General features: G+C 44.8%; 1 protein-coding gene across 1 annotated transcript in view; it reads right to left on the reverse strand.

Moving 5' to 3' along the window:
• Positions 1–5,262, reverse strand: part of DCHS1 (dachsous cadherin-related 1) — a 34,736-nt gene extending 29,474 nt beyond the window's left edge. The window contains exon 1 of the mRNA XM_060103547.1: positions 5,042–5,262. The gene's annotated coding sequence lies outside the window, so the exon portion shown is untranslated. The remainder of the gene's footprint in view (positions 1–5,041) is intronic.
• Between the last annotated feature and the right edge of the window lie 14,260 nt (positions 5,263–19,522).

Below are 19,522 nucleotides of genomic sequence, written 5' to 3' on the forward strand. Positions count from 1 at the left end.
GAGGAAGAAGAGGGCACAAGTATCTGGGAACCTGATACGGGGAGGAGCAGGGGCCTGGGGGTGCCAGGAGTAGGAGGGCTCAGAGTGGTGTATGTGAGTGGGTGTTAGAGGAAGGAGCAGCCCGTGGCACCTCCAGGGAAGGGGGCCTGGTGGAGCAGGGCAGATGGAGAGGCACTATAGTCCTGTGGCCTGATGGCATGTCACAGCTTCCTCGTCTTCCACTCCCTCCAAGAACCCCAGCAGGCACGTGGCCCAGTAGATTTGAATCTGCAAATTTCTGGTGTTTGTTAAATATTTGCTAGCTGAATGAAAGGGAAATAAAGTACAGTAGGGGAGAGGAAGAGGATCCAGGAAAAGAGAAGTCCAGGTGAAAGAGAGAGAAGAGGAGAGACAGTAGGGTGAGGAAGGACGACTTGTGCGGGAGGGGAGTGGAAATGTCTCTAGTGGGTAAGTGGGCGTGTGTGGAAATATCTCTACTGTGTGGGCAGCTGAGACTAGGGGTCAGTCTTCTGAAGAGTGAATGAGGGTGAGGGAGGCGCTGTGAGGTGCCTCATTCATTCATTCATCTGTTCATTGCCAAGCGTCTGTAGAGGGGTCCGGGGATATGAAGGTGAATAATATACAACCTTGTCATTAAGGATATCCCAGCCCAGGCAGAGAGACAGAAAGGGAAGAGGTAATGACAACAGTGATACAAGAGGGTCCCAAGCTTGCCTGGTGGTCAGGAGAGACAGGGTTTGAGACTAGAGCTGAGGATGGGAAGGGGTCAGCCAGGAGACAAAGGGAGTACAAGGCTTTTCAGGCAGTATGTGCAAAGGGCCAGAAGCATGGAAGAATGCAGTGTCTTTGGGGAACTACAAGGAATTCAGTATGGCTGGAACTTGCCATTTGAGGGAGCTATGGAAATGGGAGAGGGTGGGGAGGCTGGGGGAGTCAGGTCATGACAGACCTCCTAAGGCTCCTTAAAGTAGAGATCTCACCCAAGACAGTGGTAGGACACTAAAGAAAGCTGAGCAGGGAATGCCGAGCAGGGAATGCCGTGGCTGGATTTGCACTTTAGAGAGATTCCTCTTGCCGCAATGAGAAGACTGGATTGGAAGAGGGTAAGGTAGACGTCTAGGGAGACAAGTTAGGAGGCTCTTGGAGTAATTCATGTGAAAAGATGGTGAAGGCAGTAGCTGAGGCCATGGATAAAAGGGGATGGGATATCAGAGACAGCTGGAAAGGAAGTAGAACCAACAGGTCCCAATGACTTTCTGGATTATGGGACATGTGGAGAAGGGAGTGGCTACGGTTAATTTCTGGGTTTGTAGCTTGATAACTGACTGGGGATGGTGGTTTGGGGGAGGAAGGAATGATGAGATCAGGTCTGGACATGTTAAGGGGCTTATGGACTCTAAAGTCAGGTAGGAAGCAGACTTGCAGGTCTAGGGGTCAGAAGAGAGGTCTGGAAGAGATAGATATTTGGAAGTCATCAGCTTATACAGATGATAGTTAAAGCCCTGGAAATGAATGAGACAGATGACCAAGAGGGGTGTATACAGTGAGACAATAAGAAGGCCCAAGCCAGAACCCTAATAAACAGTAACATTTAGGGGCCACCCAAAGGAGCCCCCAAAACAGACTGAGAAGGAACAGCCAGGAGGTGCCCTGAAAGAGAGATGCACAGATCCCACCCTACTGTATTATCTGTTTATTTGCCTGTCTCCCTTGCCAAGGGTAGGAATAGAATAGTGTCTCCTATTACAGTATCCCCACCACCTAGCAGTGAGCTCATTAAATACTGACAAAATAAAATAGTGGCTCAAAAGGCGTAAGAATGATTCAAAGAGAAAAAAACGGTCAACAATGTTGGACCCCGCCAAGAGGTCAAGCAGTTGAGGACTTTTGAAAAGAGCCCCTAAATTTGGCAGGTGAGAGGTCATGTTCTCTTAGGGACAGCAGTTACATTGGATGGGACAGGAGTAAATGGGAAGTGAGGAGGTGGGAACAGCTCTGTGCGGAAGACCCTTGCACAAAATGTGGCAGTGAGGCAAAGTGAGAGAGCGTCTTAGCTAGTCAGGTATTACAAGGTTAATACCTGGAGAGGTATTATAACCTAGAAGATAGGAGAGCCTGGAGGCTCTTCACGTGCTCACAGGAGGGATAGGTACAGAGGGAGAAACTGGACATATGGATAAGACTCAGAGTACTTTGTCAAGTGAGGCCGAAGGGGGTGGGATCTGCAACAGCCGAAGGAATTCAAACTGGATGGCCTCAATATTCCGAGTGGCTGACAGACCAGGTGTGTCTGTCATGTCTACTCTTCCTTCCTCCCTTTCCTTCAGCCTCCACATCCATTCTGTCACTGAGCCCTTCTGACCCCACTGCCTAAAGAATTCTTGAAACTCTACTTCCTCGTCCTCTACTGCCACTTCTCCAGTTCAGACCAGCATTATCCCCTCCTGGGTTCCTGCAACAGCCAACTATCCCTTTCTTTTCAGACTCCTCCCTCCAGTCACCACACTGCTGTCAGAGTGGTATTTATAAGACAGATCTGATCATATCACACCACAGCTTCAAATGATTCGGTGATTTTCAATTATTCTTGGCTTCCATAAGCTTTCATATGGACCTGCAAGAACTGCAAGAACTGCATGACCTAACTAACCCTTCATTACCTCTCTCAGACTCTGTGACCCGCCCTCACATCATGCTACTAGTGCCAGGCTCACTGGATTGCTTTTTCCCTCAGACATACAATACTTTCTTACATGTGGGCTTTCCATTGCTGCTCCCTAGGCTTGGCATATTTTCCACCTACTTCACCTCACCTCCACCTCTCCTCCACCTCTCCTTTGCTTGGTAAACTCCCTATGTATCTATCAAGCTTAAGCTTAAATGTCACTTCCTTCCAAAAGCCTCTTCTGGTCTCCCTACAAGGGCTCAGGTTTCCCTGCTATGTGCTGCCATGGTACAGCACTCACCCCATAGCCTGTAAGCTCCACACAGGCAAGGACCATGTCTATTTTGTTCACCCTTGTAATGCCACCACCTACCACACCGCCTGGCACAGAGTAGGTGCTTAATAGGTGTTTGCAGAATAAATGATCCAGCGAGTTGACTAATTAATCTGCTGAAAACAATGAGGGATGTAAGGTAAAGGGATGTGAAAAAATAGAACAAATTTCATCTATTTATTTATGGAGGGCCCAGTTGAGGGTGCAATTTATAGAAGCGTGAATTTATAGAAGCATAACTTGGTGTGGTTGAGAAATCATTCCAGCTAGGGCTGAGACTTTGTGGGATGGGCGGTCTCAAGGACAACAATAAAATGGAACAAAGAGTGGCCAAGGAGTGGGTGAAGTGATGGTCCTGGGCGTATAAACTGGAAGGAGAGCACAAAGCCAGAAAGGGGCAGATTAGGACAAAGCAAAGAGGTCAAGGGCAAGGAGTCATTATGAGTTTGAAGAGTAAGTGGAATGGGAGCAAGGGCATCCGGGAGCTGGAAGGACACTGGAGGCTGTGGGCAGAGTGGAATGTAGGAGTTCAGAATTTTAGAGATGGACCAATTATACAGAGTGGTCGTGGGAGGGGAGAAGGTAACAGGAGCTAAAGAGCTCAAGAAACTGTGAGGCTACACTTGGAGGGACACTTGGAACCATGGCAGTGTATAGGGTGAGGGGAAGACTGATCTAAGTCCCCAAGTTTTCAGGGAACTAGAGGGTAAGCCTGGAAAGTCTACGAGTGAGAAGAAGCCATGGTGTGAGTATCATAAGTTAATGGGAGTTTATTCAGCAGTTGGGACAGCTCAGTCTGGTGTGTGCAAGACACCTAAAACTGTGTTTCCTATGGGATATACAAATGGGTGTTGGTAAGGGTGACTGCAACACAGCCTCCTGTTAGTGTCAGGTCTCTGAGACACCTGCTATGTACAGGCAGTCCTGATGAAGTATAACCTAGATGATGGGTTGGCTGTGACAGGGTTACCATTGGATGTATATTGCTGTGGCAGTGTCTCCAGAAAGGTGCTGGCAGCAACGGTGTCTCCCATGGTTTGTGGTGGCCTTGACAATGATCCTGTGGGAATGTGTTGGCTGCACCATTTCTGTCGTGGGTGTATGCTGTTCTGAGAGCACCCTCTGTAAATGTGTATTGGCTCTGACAGTGCTTCCGGGGGGTGTGTGATGGCTGTGAAGGCATCTCTTGTGGATGTGTGCTGCCTGCAACTGTGTCCCCTGTGGGTATTTGAGGAGTTGACATAAGCAACAATATTTTTCTGGCCTATGACCCCATGGCTGTGAGCCCGGCCCACGCCACACTGAGCTCATTGTACTTCTAGACCTCCATTTCCCCACCCCCTCCACGTGGGACCAGGCCCGCAGTGACCTCCCTCCGTCCCCTGCACAGGATTCCCATCTAGGCATCCTGGACACAAACTCAACACCAGTCTGGGTGACAGACCTCCAGTTCGGGCTTCGCCTGTCTCTCCTCTGTTTCTCTTTACTTCTCCCCCCTCAGTTTCTTTGTTTCTGTCTCAGTTTGTCTCTGTCATACACCCATCCTCCACATTCTGACACATGGCTCCCACAGAGGCAGGCAACACACACACACACACACACACACACACACACTCCCTCACAGGGACTGGCTCACCAGACACATACTCACTCTGACCCACACACCCTTGGAGTGACACGCACGTACACACGGCCAAACACACACACACACACAACTCCCCAGTGACACGCACTGACACACTAGGCGATGCACTAGCGCTCACATTCACATTCGGAGGAGCACACACACACCCTGCCCACACCCCCGGCACACTCACGCCGCCACACATCCGACTCGATGACACACGCACACAAAGACCCCCAGGCCCTGCCCCCACGCTCACGTTCACGCTCGTCCTCGTCCCGCAGGCCCAGGCCCCCCCCTCCCCCATTGTCTCCGGCTCAGAACAAAGCCCCCGGCTCCGTCGCCGCCACCGCCGCCCAGGAGAGGCCGGCGGCCCGGCGGGTGCGGCCGCACGGGCCGGGCGGCCGTGGGCACTGACCTCCGCGCGGCGCGGGCTCCCTTGCCCGGTCCTGGGGCGCCGTCCGGCGCGGTCAGCCCCCTGGGCAGCGCCCGCCAGCGCGGGGCCTGGGGCCGCGCATCGTCCGCCACCGCTGTCTCCCGGCCAGCGAGCAGCTCCGGGCGGGCGGCCGGCCGTCGGTTCGCGAGCACCCGCCCGTCGATCGGTCCGTCTGCCGCCGCCGTCGCCGCCGCCGGGGCGCCGCCTCCTCCACAGCCGCCCCGAGGAGGAAGCGAGATTCGCCGCCGCGGCCCCGCGCCCCCGCGCCCCCGCGCCCCCTCCCCTCCCCTCCCCCGCCCTCCGCGCGGTAACCCGAGCCCCCGCCCCTCCGCCCGCGAGCCCCCGCCCCCGCCCCCACCCGCGCTCCGCGCCGCTGCCCACCCAGCGCCCGCCAGTCCTCCCTCCGCCCCTAGACTTCCCGGCCCCAGTCCCCGGCCGGATCCGGCCCCAGCGCTGCGCGGTTCCCGCGTCCCCTTTCTCTTCCCTTCTCCTGGTCCAAGCGCCCTGTCCCCTTCTCCCATCCCGTTCTCTGCATCCTCTCTCCTCGTCCCCTTCTCCTTCTCGTCCTGCTCTTCCATCTTCTTTCCTACCCCCCATTCCTCCACCGTCCCCTCTTCTCCCTCACTGCCCTATTCTCCCTCCCAACCCTTTTCTCTCCATTCCCCTCTCCCTTCTCCCTACCCTCTTCTTCTCGCCCCATCTCCCATCCTTTCCTCTCCAGCCCCTTGTCCCCATCCCTTCTCGATCCTTTCTCCTCAGCCTCTTCCCCACACCAGTTCTCCCCATGTTCTTTGCCTGCCCTTCTCCTTTCCCTGTCTCCCCACCTCTTCTCTTCAACTCTTTTCTCCCAACCCCTTCTCACTGTCCCTTTCTCCCTGTCTCTTCCCCACATGGCTTTCCCTCCCAGTTTCCTTCTGTCATCCCTCTTTCCTCATCCTCTTCTTCCATATTAATCTCTCCATTCTCTCCTCCTGGTCACTTCTGTTTAACCCATGCGCTTTATTAGTTCTCCTTCCCTCACTTCCTCTTTCATCCCAAAGTTGAGGCTCCAGGTGGAGGGTATTGGAACGAGGAGATTTAGGGATGGTGGTCTCACTCAGGGTATACTCCTCAGAAAAGGAAAGCGAGATGGAAACTAGGCAAGGAGGTGGGAAGGGGCTTGAGGGGCCAACTGGCAGAGAAAATGGAAAGAAGTAAATCAGATGGAGGCAGACAGTATTAAAGAACTGGAAGAGTTTTGATCCCTCCTCTTCTGTCCTTCCTGTGACTGAGTATAGGCTGTGAGTCCAAAGGTATTCTGACTTGAGACGTGCAAATGGTACAAAGAAATCAGGAACTTCTGGGGTGAGAGAACACACTTTCAGTTAAAGCAGAAGGGAGTGTGATTTTGAAATAGAGGAGTGAAGAAGAGGCTGGAATCCTTGATAACATCCAGGTTTCTGGCTTGGGCAGCTGGGTGGATGGTGGTGACATTCACTGTTTTGGACAAAAGGAGCAGGAGTTGCTTGCAGGAGGCTGATTTAGAAAGATGATGACTTTAGATTTGGGCTGGTAACTTTGAAGTGCCTGTCGGGTAGGTAGGTCTGCAGCTTAGAAGAGTGGTCTGGGATGGACATAAATATTTGGGAGTCATCTGCAAATACTGTATAAGCTTGAATATAGGGTGAGGTTTTTGCTGTTTTGTTTTTCTAAAATCATCCCAAGGAAAGAGGGAGTAACCTTATATTTGAGTCCTTACAAAGTCTCTCATATTACAGGGTTTGCTCTCATTTACTTTATTTTGAACAACAAACCACTGGATAGAGCAGTATGGTATGGTGACTAAGCTTGTGGACTCTGGGGCCAGACTGCCTGGCTTGGGGTCCAGACCCTGCCATTTACAAGCTGTGTGGCTTTTAAAAAGTTACTTAGCCTGTCTCTGCCTCAGTTTTCTCATCTATAAAGTGGGACTAAGGGTTAAATTATTTAATATATATAAAGTACTTTGTACCTGGCACATAGTAAGTGCTCCATAAATGCTAACCATTTTTACTGTTTGGGCATGACCCATTAACCTGAAATGTCCTCAACTATGCTATTTTGGATGCCTGTATAGGTCATTTCCCACAGAATCAATAGTCACAGCTTTGATAGCTATTCCTGGTAATAGTCTCACAACTGCATGTGGTGAATGTTTCTAAATATGCTTTATAAAAAGTGCCTTTAAAAGTAATACTGTAGTACTTGGGAGGGGCTTCTAGGCTGCTGGAAATATTCTGTTTCTTGACCTGAGTGATGTTATATGGATGTTTTACTTTGTGACAATTCATTGAGCCAAACACTTATGACTTAGGCCATTTTCTGTATGAATATTATACTTCAGTAAAAAATTAACAATTAAAAAGTTATTTTTAAAAGGCAAAACAGTAAGTGATTTTTAGAGGTCATGAATATATTCTTGCAGGATGCATGCCAAACACCAGCTGCCCTAGAGTGATGCAAATGGGGACCTGTGACTTGGGATACAGTTTCCAATGACTGCATCACAAATGGATTCAAATTGTGCTGTGTCCTCTCTGAAATTCTCCACTTAGACTGAAGAGAAGATCATCTGTTCTGGAAAATAGGTAAGATGGCTGAAAAAGTGACCCTAATAATGAGAAAGACACTGCTCTGGAGAATTCATGTTAAAAGTATGCATTAACTTGTTTATGGAATTATGAGAATGGAAAGAAAGCAATACTTATAAATCAATATATTATTTATAATTTTTTTTATTCTTGTAATATTTTTTACTTTTTTTTTTACATCTTTATTGGAGTATAATTGCTTTACAATGGTGTGTTAGTTTCTGCTTTATAACAAAGTGAATCAGTTATACATATATATATATGTTTCCATATCTATTCCCTCTTGCGTCTCCCTCCCACCCTCCCTATCCCACCCCTCTAAGTGGTCACAAAGCACCGAGCTGATCTCCCTGTGCTATGCGGCTGCTTCCCACTAGCTATCTGTTTTACATTTGGTAGTGTATATATGTCCATGGCATTCTCTCACTTTGTCACAGCTTACCCTTCCCCTTCCCCATATCCTCAAGTCCATGCTCTAGTAGGTCTGAGTCTTTATTCCTGTCTTACCCCTAGGTTCTTCTTGACATTTTTTTCTTAGATTCCATATATATTTATACTTCATGATATGTGAATTTAAATATATGTATAATAAAGTCCATTAACTGACAGAAGTAAACTTTTGGTTGTTTCATCCTCATCCCTGAAGGTATACAGTTTCAGGCTGGTCAAAAAGCTTTTGGGATTTTCTCAGTGGGAAAATGAGGAATCACCTTAGGTTTGGGTTGGCTTATATGGGAAATGTGATAAATGGTAAATGAAGCTAAGGGAGTGAATAAGATTTCTCAGGAACAGCATGTACACTAGGAAGAGAAGGAGGCTAGAACAGACCCTAAGAAGCTCCAGCACTTAAAGGTTGAGGAGAGGAGGCACAGCCTTCAAAGGAGAGTGAGAAGGAGTAGCCAGAGAGGGAGAAGAAGGGGAGGAGGCAGTGCCAATGAAGCCAAGGGAAAGCCAAGGGAAGCCATGGGACAGAGAGTGTTCGTCAGGGTTGACTGATACAGAGGAGGCCAGGGAGGTGAGGACTGATACGTATCCATTGGATTTGGCCACAGGGAGACCACTGGTGACCTTGGGGACAACGGGGTGGGTGGAGAGGTGGGGGTGGAAACTAGTCAGCACTCAGTAAAGGAGTTGGGTAGGGTGGAGGGGGGGACTGAAGACGTGGAGTAGAGCCTGTTCTTTAAGGAGGCTTGACTACAGGAAAGGAGAGAGATCTATAGCAGGGGGAGGGGACAGGTGTTTTAGGGGGCCAGAGAGTTTTTCAAATAGGAGAACCTAAATTTTCTTACTTCCTTCTATTTACTGAAGACACATGTAAGTGGCCAGCTTTATACTCAAGATACATAGTTAGGATATGACTAAGGAGCTCACAGTAAGCTGTGAAGACAGATCTGCACATTGGCACTGGGTAGTATAATGATAGAGGAAAGCATGGGTGGGCATAGAGAGGAATCTTCATCTAGCCCAGGGCTGGGATGTCAGCAAATGGTGTCACAAAGATGATGCTGGAACTGGATCTTCAAAGATGAGTAGAATCATAGCAGAGGGAGAAGTTGGGGAAAGGACTTTCAGGCAGAGTAAACAGCACCATGTTCAAACCACAAGAGCATGAAAGAAAATAGCCTTTGGCCGTGGAGGCTGGTGTACAGGTGGTAAGTGTTGGTGGTTCCTGAGTACATTGACTTGGCTGGAGTGTAAGTCATATGGGGCTGGTGCGAAAGGAGAAAACAAGAAAGGTAAATGGGGCCAAATCATGGAGGATATTACCTATAATGCATATAGTCCAGGCTCTGAGGAGCCATTGTAAGGTTTATTTAATAAGGGAAATGGTCAGGTTATGTGACATCAGCATCATTTTGGCTTCAATACTAAGGATCAAAGGAAAATAGACAAGAGTCAGTTTCAATTGCCCAGCTTGTAATGAGGATCTAAACTAAGCTAGTGGTCGTAGGATTAGAAAAGAGGAGTAAGATATAAGAGAGGTTACAGAGACTACAATTTTTGGTGGCTGACTAGATGTGAGGAGTGGTGGTGCAGGAGGAGTGTAGTACAAGATGACTTCCGTCTTCCTGGGCCGTACATTAGTGATGTTACTCATGATGTTTGGGAAGAAAAGGATGAGCAGGTTTGAGAGGAGAGACATACCATAATGAATTTGGTTTTGTACATGATGACTTTAATATGTATGTGAGATATCCAAATGAAGATGTCTAGGATGTGGTTGAGTATAAAATTTGGAACTCAGGTGAGCTGAGGATAGATATTTTGGAGACATCAGTCTGTCAGTCTATCGTGGTTAAGTGGAACCATGAGAATGGATGTTGTCACCTCCAGAGAATATGTAGTGAAAGGAGGGCCTGGGCAGCATTAAGGGTGGATAACAAAAGAAGAGCCATGAAGGGGATTGGGAAGAGCAGCCAATGAGGTAAGAATTGAACAAGAGAGTAGTGTCCAATGTGTTATCATAGAAGCCAAGGAAGGAAACAGCTGCTAGAATGAGAGTCGTCAACAGAGTAAAAATACCACAGTAATATGAGGTCTGATAAGTCTCCATTAGACTTTGAAATTAGGATGTGGCTGATGATCTTAATGATTCAAAGACAGGAGAGGAAGAAGAAAAAAGTGGCTGATGATCTTAATGATTCAAAGACAGGAGAGGAAGAAGAAAAAAGCTGGAGGCATCACACTTCCTGATTTCAAACTGTATTACACAGCTATAGTAATCAAAACAGTATGATATCTGCATAAAAGCAGACACATAGATCAATGGAACAGAATAGAGAACCCAGAAATAAACCCATGCATATGTGGTCAATGTTTTTCAATATTTAAAAAATATATATATATTTATTTATTTGTTTGGCTGCATCAGGTCTTAGTTGTGGCACAGGGCATCTTCGTTGCCACGTGCAGGATCTTGTGGGATCTTCGTTGCAGCATGCGGGATCTTTTTTTTTTTTAATTTTTTTTTAGTTGTGACATGCGAACTCTTAGTTGCGGCATGTGGGATCTAGTTCCCTGACCAGGGATAGAACCCAGGCCCCCTGCATTGGGAGCGCAGAGCCTTAGCCACTGGACCACCAAGTCCCTGTGGTCAATTAATTTTCAACAAAGGTGCCAAGAATACACAATGGGGAGAGGATAGTGTCTTTAATAAATGGTGCTGGGAAAACTGGATATCCATGGGTGAAAGAATGAAACCAGACCCTTATCTGACACCATACTCAAAAATCAACTCAAAGTGGATTAGATTTGAACATTAGGACCTGGAACGATAAAACTCCTAGGAGAACTTCAACATAGGGGGTAAGCTGCTTGACATTGGTCTTGCCAATTACTTTTTTGGATTTGACACTAAAAGCAAAGGGAACAAAAGCAAAAATTAACAAGTGGGGCCACATCAAACTGAGAATCTTCTGCATATCAAAGGATACTGTCAACAAAATGAAAAGGCAACCTATGGAAGGGGAGAAAATATTTGCAAACTACGTATCAGCTAAGAGGTTAATATCCAAAATATACAAGGAACTCATACAACTCAAGAGCAAAAAACCAAATAACCCAATTTAAAAATAGGCAAGGGATCTTAATAGATCTTTTTCCAAAAAAATATACAAATGTCCAATAGGCACGTGAAAAGTTGTTCAACATCACTAATCATCATGAAAATGCAAATCAAACCACAATGAGATATCACCTTATACCTATTAGGATTGCTGTTATCAAAAAAAAAAGACATCGAAAATGCTGGCAAGGATGTGGAGAAACAGTGAACCCTTGGACACCGCTGGTGGCGATGTAAACTGGTACAGCCACTATGGCAAACATTATGGAGGTTCCTCAAGAAATTTGAAAATAGAACTACCATATGATCCAGCAATTCTGCTTCTGGGTATATCCAAAGGAAATGAAATCACTATCTCAAAGAGATATCTGCACCTCATGTCCATTGCAGCATTATTCACAAAAGCCAAGACATGGAAACAACCTAAGTGTCCGTTGATGGACAAATGAATAAATAATATTCATTTATGCTGAATATAAGAAAGAATATAAATCTTCTTTCCAGAATAAAGAAAGGATGCTAGTGAGACAGGAGGATGAAGAACTACTACTCAGTGAGTGCAGCAAGGAAAGAGAGAAAGGATAGGTAACAGGAGGTGGAGAGGAGGAGTGGGGAAGGGAAGGATTGAGGAACAGTTGCTGGGAAGTAAGCAGTGGGACCTCATTTAACACCGCAGGTAAAGAGCTGATGGACAGGCAATGGCTAGTGGAGCAAGGTCCCAGAGGAGAGAGGAGGGTCTGAGGAATTAACCATGGCTACAGGAAGCAATTGGTTTTTAACCTAGAGAGGTACCTCCTCCTTCAAGACTGAAAGGGAAGATGGGTGAGGATGCAGATAAGTGCATGCATGAGCGTATGATGGCAGTGCAGAATGAGGATGGACAGGGTGGGATTTTGAGGCCATCATACCTGGTGATCCCGTTCTCTCTGGAGAGGAGTTGGAGTCTGTGAAAAATGGGGCTTGAGGGAGGCAGTATGTTAGTGATTTTGAGGAAAGTGTTAAAGGAATGGAGATACTGTTAAGAGGAATGATGGCTGGTGGCCTTACAGGCTTAAAGGACCATGGAGTTGAGGATGCTGGTGAGAGAACAAAGGGTACAGGCACAGCTATACTAGTCTTTGATGAAAAAGAAAGGTCATTTCATGACAACACTGAGGAGGGTAGAGGCTTGAATAACAAGATGGTATGACTCTCAAAGGCTGGGGGGAGGTGTGGAAAAGTACTTATGTGTGTTTGGGCCTTAGGGAGCCCCAAGAGTGGAGACAACTTCTCTCTCCTCCCTAGACTTGTGGAAGAATGTGAAGAAATGATGTACTTAAACAAAGCCAACTCTCTTAGAGGAAGTGGAGACTCAGGGGTGTATAATGGGGCTGAGAACTTAGGGGTTTCAGAACAGGAAAGATTGGGAGGAGAGTCCACAATGGAAAGGGCTAAACTCTGGGAAGCAGTGGAAGGACAAATTAATCAGGGGCAAGGAAGGACAGATGAATGTGGGGAAGATCGAATGGAAAAGGAAAGATGACCCAAAAGGCCTGCCTTGTAAATGATGATCCTGAATGATGGGATGGGAGGCTAACAATTCTCACGGGCTCTGTTATCCAATTGTTCCTTCTTAGTGCGGGAGGAGGCACCAGGCAGCATCATTGCTTGGTTGCAGACTGCTCTGAGACTGAGCCCCCGTTCAAATGCTCATGAGAGACCACAGTCATTAGCACTCTTCAGTAGAGCCCAGCCCTGGAGAAAGTGAGCAGGAGTATTAAAAAAATGGCCAGGGCTTCCCTGGTGGCGCAGTGGTTGAGAGTCCGCCTGCCGATGCAGGGGACACGGGTTCGTGCCCCGGTCCAGGAGGATCCCACATGCCGTGGAGCGGCTGGGCCCGTGAGCCACGGCCGCTGAGCCTGCGCGTCCGGAGCCTGTGCTCTGCAACGGGAGAGGCCACAACAGTGAGAGGCCCGCGTACCGCAAAACAAAACAAACAAAACAAAAAAAAATGGCCAGAGTCCAGCACAGTTTGAGTTGGGATCTTCCAAGACCAAGTATGTTTTCCAGGCTCTGAAGGATTTCAATTCCCTGCAGAGACTCTCGGAAAGAAAAAAGGAGACTCTCGATTCTCTCCCACAGGGCAGGAGCCAGAGAAGGTAGAACCAGATGGAATCTAGAACACAGGTGGAGGGATTAAATGTGGCAAAGAGGAAGGACTCCTATCCTCTGGGATATGAAGTAAGGAGAGCCAGTTCTCTGAATTTCAGTTCACAGAATGATCCATTTGCTGAAATTCACCAATTTTCTCAATTTACCAAAATTTTGTTTCTTTTAATTATGTGTAAAGTTTACAACAATTGCATGGTTGTATGGATTTTAACTACTTTTGAACATTTCTACAAATTATCAGTTGACTCATTTGAAGTGTAGTTTAGCTCAGTTTTAGTTTTAATTTATTTGCTGTTTCACTGAAGTCATTTTGCCATGGCTGGCCAAAGTTCAGTGTAATCTAAAATTTTCCTTACTTTGAATCTAAATTTTGAGAATGAGAAGTTCTTGTGTATTTTGTTCTACAAGTGTTGTGCAATGACTCAAATGTCAAATATAAACAATCTTGTGGCAGGGGGGTTCTCTCTTTCAAAACATTTTCAATCTAATAATTTCCTTTTTAAAAACACTTTTTTGTGCACTTATAATTTTAATTGGTATATAGACATGGGCTGAAATATGGCCATATTGTACTTCCATACTGGTTGGTAAATGGAATTAATAGTTACTACAGTAAGTGATAAAATTAATTATATAAGTTCATTAGTTCAAGATAATTGTTCTAAGATCTTATGATGACCATTGATGAATGGGCCTCCTGCCATAGTGACATCGAAGAAACATTTGTAGAATTTCTGCCAGTCCCATTCATGTCACAATAGGATGACTGTACTTTAGGAATATCTCTGCTTATTCTTATCCTTGATTATGTAGTTGCTACTACTTCTAAATAAAGTTTTTACTTTGATTTTATTTTTTATTTGTTTAAGTAACAGTTGTATTGAGATACAATTTATATACCATAAAGTTCATCCTTTTAAACTGTATAGTTCACAGTGGTTTTTAGTATATTCACAGGTGTATATCCATCAACCACAACCAAATTCCAGAATGTTTTCATTGTTCCAAAAGAAACCCCATAACTCACTAGCAGTTACTCCCCATTTCCTTCTCCCTTCAGCCCCTGGCAACTAATAATCTGTTTTCTGTTTCTGTGGATTTGCTTATTTTGGGTATTTCATATAAATGGAATCATACAATAGGTAGCCTTTTGTGTCTGGCTTCTTTCACTTATCCAATTTTTGAAGTTCATCTATGTTGTAGAATACATTGGTATTTCATTCTTTTTTTTTTTTTTTTTTTTTTTTTTTTTTTTTTTTTTTGCTGTACGCGGGCCTCTCACTGCTGTGGCCTCTCCCGTTGCGGAGCACAGGCTCCGGACACACAGGCCCCGCGGCCATGGCTCGCGGGCCCAGCCGCTCCGCGGCATGTGGGATCCTCCGGGATCGGGGCACGAACCCGTGTCCCCTGCATCGGCAGGTGGACTCTCAACCACTGCGCCACCAGGGAGGCCCTTTCATTCTTTTTTATGGCGGAATATTCCATTCTATGGATATATCACATTGTTTATTCATTCATCAGTTGATGGACATTTAGATTTTTTGCCCTTTTTGGCTATTATGAATAATGCTGCTGTGAACATTTGCATACAAGTTTTTGTGTAGACATACTTTTTCAATATCCTTGGGTATATACCTACGAGTGGAATTGCTGGTATGATACACGTTGTAACTATGTATTATAAACTATGGTCACCATTTTGAGGAAATATTTGAGGAAATGTGGCCAAACTTTCCTACAGCAACTTCACCATTTTACCTTTCTACCAGGAGTGTATGAGGGTTCCAATTTCTCTACATCCTTGCCAACACTTGTTATTGTTTATCTTTTTTATTATAATCATCTTAGCGGGTATGAAGTGGTATCTCATTGTGGTTTTGATTTGCATTTCTCTAATGACTAATGATGTTCAGTCTCTCTTTGTATGCTTATTGGCCATTGTATAACTTCTTCTCTGGCTTCTTTCAAGATTTTCTATGTCTTTGATTTTCTGTGGTTTGAATATTTTCTGTAGTTTTAATATTCTGCAGTTTTGTACACCTAGGTGTAGATTTTTTTCAGTGTCTATTTTGATGTCTTCTGAGCTTTCTGGATCTGTGGTTTGGTGTCTGTCATTAATTTCAGAAAATTCTCAGTGATTATTACTTCAAATGTTTCTTCTGTTTCTCTCTTCTCCTCTGGTATTCCCATTCCATACATTTTGTTATTGTTCCCACAGTTCTTGTTATTGTCCCACAGTTCTTGGATATTCTGTTCCTTAAATAATTATCTTATTTTCCTTTTTTAAAAAACTTTTTTAAATTGAATGATTCTTTAAATTCTGTAGCACTTTAAATTTTCAAGTTTCACACACATGATTTCATATAATCACATTAAATAACCCTTTTCTTCCCCACCCCTATGTTGCCCCTTCTCCCTCTCATTTTCCTTTTGTTGCTTGTGTTTTTGGCATTCTATCTAAGAAATCATCATCTAATCCAAGGACAAGATTTACTGCTATTTTTTAAAACAGTTTTATAGTTTTAGCTCTTACATTTAGGTCTATGATCCATTTGAATTAATTTTTGTATGTGGTGTGAGGTAGCGGTCCAACCTTAATTTTTTACATGTGGATAGCTGGCTCTATCATTATTTGTTAAAAAGACGTGTCTTTCCTTATTTGATTTTCTTGTCATCCTTGTTAAGAAAAAAATGACTATAAATCTAAGGGTTTATTTCTGACCTCTCAATTCTGTTTCCTTGATCTACTCGTCTGTCCTTATGCCAGTACCACACAGTCTTGATTACTTTGTATAAGTTTTAAAATGAGGAAGTATGAGTCTTCCCACTTTGTTCTTTTTCAGGATTATTTTGTGTGGCTATTCTGAGTCTCTTGAATTTCTGTATGAATTTTAGTATTTCTGCAAAAAAAAAAAGCAGCATGACTTTGATAGGGATGGTGTTGAATCTCTAAGTCAATTTGGGGAGTATCTGCACCTTAACAATATTAAGTCTTCAAATCCATGAACATGTGTTATCTTTACATTATTTAGGCATTTTACATTTTCTCTCAATAATCTTTTGTAGTTTTCAGTGTGTGAGTCTTGTACTTCTTTTGTTAAATTTATTCCTAAACATTTTATTCTTTTTGATGCTATTGTAAATGGAATTGTTTTCTTAATTTATTTTTTGGATCATTCCTTGCTAGTGTGTAGAAATATAATTGATTTTTGTATACTGATTGATTTCAGAATGGTAACCAACCTTGTATTTCTGGTGTAAAGCTCACTTGGTCCTAGTGTATAATTTTTTGTGTGTGTTGTTGGATACAGTTTGCTAGTATTCTGTTGGCAAATTTTGCACCTATATTCATAAGGGATATTGATCTTCTCTTGCAATGTCTTTTTCTGGTTTTAGTATCACGGTAATAATGGCTTCACAGAATGAGTTAGTGCTGTTTGTAACTTTGTTTAATTCCGAGATTTTTTTTATCAGCTTGGTCAAATGAGTATTATATATTCATTTTAGGCATCTGAATCCTAAGTTTCTGATATGAGTATCACACACAAAAGTGACATTCAACAGAGTTTGATTGAAATCTGGTTATACAACAGACCTAATGAGAAGACTCTGGTTAAACTAAAACTAAACTAAATCAAGCTGAAATTAATTGAAAACTAAAACTAAAAAAAAAAAAGCAAAAGAAAAAAGAGTAAATCTATAAGGTTATTAAATCTTTCCACACAACACAATTTCTATAAATTTTATACATTATTGATAGAAACAAATTTTTGGTGAATTGATAACTCTACCAAATAGATTTTGGTGCTCAAAACCAACAATTTTTAAACTTGAGAACTTTGGAAAATTTGATGAATTGAGCTTTTGGGAGCATGGTCATTGGGTGAACTGTCTTCAGTGAATAGATTTTCAACTTATTGCCTAGTTCCTAGATATAGATAAAGATCAGGAGGGTAGGGAATTGAGAAGACCATGCCTACAGCCTCCTTTTTTTTTTCTGGGAAGTAGGAGGTGAAGTTAAGTGCTTATACTAAGAGATGAAGATGATACAAAGAGTTTAAGAAAAGTCTAGAGAGTTTGCAGGGGTCAAAGAGATGGTAGGATTGAGCAATCCAGGCTTATTGTGTTCAGGGCCTGGTTCTGTTGATCCCAGTGCCAGTGGTTGTGTGATATTGTTTGTTCCTAGGAGCTCTTAGTGATGAGGGCACAGGAGTAGAGAAATCTGGTAATTAATAAGTGGGTGGGAGAGAAAGACATGGGGTTGAGTAGGGGCTGCCATGAGAACAGATGAAGTTGGATCATGATATCCAGGCTGGGTTGAAAAGGAAGAAAGGCCTGGTGTATACAGGGAGAAAAGAGTTCAGAGGACTAGAGTTTCTAGAGTTTGAAATTTTGATATGTGTGCAAAGGGAGATCCAGAGGCAAGAAGCTGGGTTTAGAGAGTGAGATTCTGGAGCATAAAGCTTCAGGGCTAAAGTAGATCTGGTCATGAAAGGGTCAAAGGCCTGGTAAACAGAGCGGGCTGGATTGCTGGGCTTCAGTAGGAGAGAACAATAAAGAACTATGGGGCGAGAGTCTTTTTTTTCATAAAAATTTTTTTAAATTATTTATTTATTTATTTATTGGCTGCATTGGGTCTTCGTTGCTGAGCACGGGCTTTCCCTAGTTGTGGTGAGTGGGGGCTACTCTTCGTTGTAGTGCATGGGCTTCTTATTGTGGTGGCTTCTCTTGTTGTGGAGCACGGGCTCTAGGCACACAGGCTTCAGTAGTTGCAGCACATAGGCTCAGTAGTTGCAGCACGCAGGCCCTAGAATGCGTAGGCTTCAGTAGTTGTGGCGTGTGGGCCCAGTGGTTGTGGCACATGGGCTTAGTTGCTCCGCGGCACGTGGGATCTTCCCAGACCAGGGATCGAACCTGTGTCCCCTGCATTGGCAGGTTGATTCTTAACCACTGCGCCAGCAGGGAAGGCCCAGAGGCAGTGTTGAATGGGGCATCCAAGGTTGGGATGGTGAGTAAGACTCTGGGCCTAATACTTTTTTTTTTTTTTTTTTGCGGTACGTGGGCCTCTCACTGCTGTGGCCTCTCCCGTTGCAGAGCACAGCCTCCAGACATGCAGGCTCAGTGGCCATGGCTCACAGGCCCAGCCGCTCTGCGGCATGTGGGATCTTCCCGGACCGGGGCACGAACCCGTGTCCCCTGCATCGGCAGGCGGACTCTCAACCACTGCGCCACCAGGGAAGCCCTGGGCCTAAGACTTGAATGAATGTGTGAGTGATCAGAAGCTGTCTTCCCCCACCTTCACCCCCAGTCAGCCTGGCATGATTGGCCCAGTCTGTTATAAAAAAGACAGATGTGGGGTAGGGTTCTTAGTGTTACAAAACCCCTTCTGAGTTTTGACTTTTCCTGTACTTGCTTTTATCTCTGCTAGCTCCATGTTGACTTCTCAGTCATGTTCGGAATTCCTGATATTTTGTCTGTCTGCTCTAGCCCGTCCTGTTAGGTCTGAGACTGATGGAATTTAACGATTCATTTTGTGACTAGCTCTGGGCTATACACTGTGTATGTTTTCTCCTCAAAGGCAGACACGTTCAAACTGCAAGCTTGCCAAGTGACTTCCTGTACGTTGGGCCAGCAGGTGCTTTAGGCATCCTGTAGCAGCTAAGGCCAAGAACATCAGGAGGAGGTGGTCAACCAAGGTCTCAAGTCCCCAAAGAAAAGAGGCTTTACATAAAGGTGGAGGAGCCATGGAAGCCACAGTGGCAAACAAGAAAGCTCTCTTCCATCCCCTTTGCCCTCAACACAAGATTTTGGACTTTTCCCTCAAAGCTATATAAACACTTAAGTGCCTATCTCCATAACTAAGGCCTGGAAAAAGTACTCATTATAAAATTGCCTTAGTCTATTTGGGCTGTTATTACAAAATACTGCAGACTGGGTAATTTATAAACATTAGAAATTTATTTCTCATAGTTCTGGAGGACGGGAAGTTCAACATCGAGGTACTAGCATGGCTGAGTTCTGGTGAGGACCCTCGTGCAGGTTCACAGCCAGCACCTTCTCACTGTGCCCTCTCATGGTGGAGGGAGCAAGAGATCTCTGTGGGGTCTCCTTTATAAGAACAATATTCCCATTTGTGAG

The sequence above is a fragment of the Mesoplodon densirostris genome, chromosome 7 (genome assembly GCF_025265405.1).
Source record: "Mesoplodon densirostris isolate mMesDen1 chromosome 7, mMesDen1 primary haplotype, whole genome shotgun sequence".
NCBI lineage: Eukaryota > Metazoa > Chordata > Mammalia > Artiodactyla > Ziphiidae > Mesoplodon > Mesoplodon densirostris.